This window comes from Myotis myotis, unplaced genomic scaffold (assembly GCF_014108235.1).
Source record: "Myotis myotis isolate mMyoMyo1 unplaced genomic scaffold, mMyoMyo1.p scaffold_m19_p_6, whole genome shotgun sequence".
Classification (NCBI taxonomy): Eukaryota; Metazoa; Chordata; class Mammalia; order Chiroptera; family Vespertilionidae; genus Myotis; species Myotis myotis.
Genome location: NW_023416368.1, coordinates 74165743 through 74170563, shown reverse-complemented (window position 1 = coordinate 74170563; position 4821 = coordinate 74165743).

The window sequence follows — 4821 nt, the reverse complement described above, 5'->3', positions numbered from 1 at the left end:
GAGAGAAACATCGATCAGCTGCCCCCTGCACATCTCCAACTGGGGATATGCCCGCAACCCAGGTACATGCCCTTGACCGGAATCGAACCTGGGACCTTTCAGTCTGCAGGCCGACGCTCTATCCACTGAGCCAAACCGGTTTTGGCAATTTTAATAACCTTTTTATATTGATTGATTTGAGAGAGAGAGGGAAAGGGAAAGACAGAAACATTGATCTGTTGATCCACTTATTTATGCATTCATTGGTTGATTCTTTTTTTTTTTAATATATTTTATTGTTTGTTTTTTGTTGTTTTTTTTTTTACAGAGAGGAAGGGAGAGGGATAGAGAGTTAGAAACATCGATGAGAGAGAAACATCGATCAGCCACCTCCTGCACATCCCCCACTGGGGATATACCCGCAACCAAGGTACATGCCCTGGACCAGAATCAAACCTGGGACCCTTCAGTCCGCAGGCTGACGCTCTATTCACTGAGCCAAACCGGTTAGGGCCATTGGTTGATTCTTGTATGTACCCTGACTGGGGCTCAAACCTGCAATCTTTGTGTATTGGGACAATGTTCTAACCAACTGAACTACCAGGCCAGGGCTTTAATTGCCTTTTTAAAGGCCCCATCTCCAAATACAGTCATATTCTGAGGTGTACTGGGAGTTAGAACTTCAACATATAAATTTTGGGAGGACACAATTCAACCCATACCTGTCTTCAGTCCTATTTGGGCTTCCCCCGCCACCCGCCCCCCACCCCGCAAAAAAAGAAAATAGTGGTTAAACACAGAACTTAGCTTCACTAGATCCTCCTCCACCATTTTCCTCTGCATGATGATGACCTGCTACCTTCTCTCCTGTGTGCCTCAAATTCTTTTTCTGCATGATTATAACAGCGTAGAAAATGTCACATCGGTCGAAAGTACCATCATTACAATAACACACTGTTATAATAGAAACCTAAACATCACAGTGATCTTATATTTCCACGGCACTTTACAGTTTACAGTTTTATTTCATAATGAACTTGATGCTTACTGTAACTTTGTTAGGTAGGTATGGCTATCCTCATCTTGCAGGTGAGACAAGAGTAGAAAGTGAGAGTAGAAGTGACCATCTCAAGACTATATAACTAGTAGCATGTGTTAATAGGATCTGCAGAGGCCTCCTCCGTAGCTTGATGTTAGCTTAAGGACATTAGGATTAATTACACGTATGGGAGAAAATGTTGGTCTTACTCCAAAGACAATCAATTAACCTACCACTGGCCAGGATGGGTAATAACATTTTTTAATCTCTAAGTAAGAATGAATGCTTTAGACAACAAAGGCAAATAAATATATTGGGGGTAAGGACTCACAAGTTAAATCTAGAATAAACCCTTTCCAATTAGAACTGTAAGAACTTCTATCACATTGCTTCCCTAACTTTACTTTCTGGCCTTATAGAATTAATGACAGACATGGTTCCCCCCTTTTTATTGTTTCTTTATTTAACTAACAGACATCTGTCGAGTACCGTCTATTTGCCTACCTAGCAGTGAGGAGCTCTGAGAGGGGAAGAAGCCCCAAGGTAAATGGGATTTAGACCTTTGTTCTAAAGAGCATAAAGTCTAGTGAGAAACTAATATGATCAGGAATATTATAAAGGAGAGAAAGATGGGAATGAGGAAAGGAATGTCAAGTGTGAACCAAGTAATTATGTGACCATATTTAATTTTCAGATTAAAATTTGATGATACAGTGGATGAGGCCAATTACAAAATTAAGTTCCCTGATGAGACCCCCCAAAAAGCAAACAAACAAACAAAAAATATGTTTCCTGTCCTGGCCAGTGTGGTTCAGTTGGTTAGAGTGTCATCCCATGTAGCCTGTGCACTGAAGGGTCTCGGATTCAATTCCTAGTCAGAGCACACATCCAGGATGCGGGTGAATGGGAGGCAACAGATCGATGTTTCTCTCTCTCTCCCTTCCTTCCTTCCTCTCCCTCTAAAAATAATAAAAACATATCCTAATGTGAGGATTTTTTTTTTAAATTATGTTTCCTTGGTAGTGATGACAAAGATTCTCTCTTTGACCTCTAGTCAGACCCTCTGAGCTTTTTTATCTTTTGGGCCTCAATGCTGGCCTATAAAAACTGCAGACTCTCAGCACAAATGATTTCATCCACCATCACCACACATTCACACACACATTAAAACCTTGGATAAACCTTAACCTGATTTCTAACAGCTTAAGGTCTCATCCTTAGGATGAGCCTAGCCACCTTAAAGCACCTGCCTGAAAAAAAAACAAAACACAAAACTAAAGGCTACTGAAGAATTTACTGCTTGTCCCAGTCAACACCTGATAATAGGCCCTTTACCTGCCTTTACTGAGAATTTACTAAAAATGACTTACGGTTGCTTCCCTTTGTCAGTGGTTTTGCTTTCTGTGGTTTCAGTTACTTACGGTCAACCACTGTCCAAAAATATTAAATAAAACATTCCAGAAATAAACAATTCATAAGTTTTCAAGTTGAGCACCATTCTGAGTATATCATCTCATCGTGCGGGCATTGTATCATCTCAAATGTTCACAAAAAGAAGGTGAGTATAGTACAAATAGGTTTTTGAGAGAGGCCACATTCACATAAATTTTATTACAGTATATGTTATAATTGTTGTATTGTTTTTTATAATTGTTCTATTTTATTATAATTACTAAAGGCCCAGTGCATGAATTCGTGCACGGGTGGGGGCTGGCCAGGCCTGTTGGGAGGAGGAGACAGTGGGAGGTTGGCCGGCCAACCCTCCCCCGAATGGGGTGGGGGCGCCAATCGGGGCCAGCCTGGGGAGGGGCCATGGGTAGTTGGCTGGCCAGCCCTGCACCTGATCGGAGTGGAAGGTGGGGAATTGGGGGTGGAGCTGGCTGGGGGGAGGGGCTGGGGGCCAATCAGGGTGGGAGAGGCCGATCAGGGGCAGGCCTGGCCAGTGGGAGGGGCCACAGGAGGTTGGCTCGCCAGCCCCACCCCCGATCAGGCTGGTTCACTGGCTGCAGTGGGCGTCATAGCAACTGGTCTTTCCAGTCATTACAGTGTTCTGGTCTCTGGCTTTTTATAAATATAGATTGTTAATCTCTACCTGTGCCTAATTTATAAATTAAATTTCATCATAGGTATGAATGTATAGGAAAAAACAGTGTATATAGGGCTCTGTACTATTCATGTTTTTAGGCAAGCACTGGGGGTCTTAGAATGTATCCCTCATAGATAAGGGGTTGGCGAGTCTACTGTGAATTGTCGATCCTTCCTCTGTCCTTTGAGATGTATGTATACCTCCTACAAATCAGGCATGTTTTCCTCAAAGACCTCAAAGCCATTCCTTGAAAGACAACCCTCAGGAAGGATAGGGTCCTTGTCTCCCAGTCTGCGGAAGGATAGAATCCTGATTTCAATAGCTGCCAGCTCACAGACACAGCTGGCCTAATGACATTTACATTGACCAAGGTTTTGTAATTTTTCACTTCCCTGACTTTGGGCAAGTCCCTGGCTGTTCCTCCCTATTTCCTCATTTTTGTGGGGGGTGATAATTGTGTAGCTTTCCCCTTGAGGTGGTCGTCTCTGAGAAAAAAAGCTGGGAGAAAGGCAAAATAGGATGAAAAGAAAAAGGATAATGGAGGAAAGCCAAAGGAAGAAAAGTAAAGAAAGGCATAGGAGGGGAAATTGGAACTGGTGTCATAGTCTATGAAACAGACTCAAGAATTGAAAACAAACTACATGTCACACTGAAAATTATATAGAGAGCTTCCCCTCAATAATGTGGGGAAAGAAGAAATGGAAAGCTAGGAAGGTGTGACTAAAAGGGTGGAGAGCAGACTGAGGTTGCTTCCTGACTGTATTGAATACGGAACCTGATTTAGGTTCAGTGACAATAAAATAAACTCCAACAGTAATCACTGGATTAGCATTGTTGACATTCCCACCTAGTAAATTTTCCTACTTCTTAATTATGCCTTTTTTAGATGTGCCTCTTTATTTTAATTATATCTAATTAAATGTAGTTTCATATTCTTAGTTCACTTTATCATGGCTATGAGCAGAAAAGCATTTTGACAAAAAGACTGTGCTTTTGGGATATTTTCTTTATTCCTCTTTCCAGCTGCCAGTGTGCATAGGGGAAGTCGAGTTCATTCATATGTGTTTCCCACTGCCACCTTCATCCCTGAGGCATACATTCTTTAATACTGATCCTATTGGGAGATGAGGGTCTATGTCCTCTCTTCTTGAAATTGAGTGGGTTATTTAACTGTTTAAGATCAATAAACTGCAGTGGCAGTGACATTATGTGTCATCTGAGCATAGGTCATAAAAGCCAGCTTTGAGCATAGATCTAGCATTGTTCCACACAAAATATTGAAGGACCCAAATTTGTAGCAAAATTCTATGGCAGTTTTAAAAGTTGAGCTGCTGTATAGTAAATAACTGGGCATTCTTAATACTTGAATATGGACTGTGCACAGGGAAAGGAAATATAATGCACTTTATAACTGTGTTGTAAAGTGGAAAATGCGGCATCTTAAATAAAACTATTTAAAATTGGCACCATAAAAAAAAAGTTGATGCAGCTTTTGCTATGCTCTTGGGAATACTCATATATATATATATATATATATATATATATATATACATATATATATATACACACACATATATACACATACACACACATATATATATATATATATGTGTGTGTGTATACACATATATGTATATATATATATATATATATATGTTTTTTTATTTTCTTAGAGAGAGAGGGAGAGAAAGAGAAACATTGATGTGAGAGAGAAACA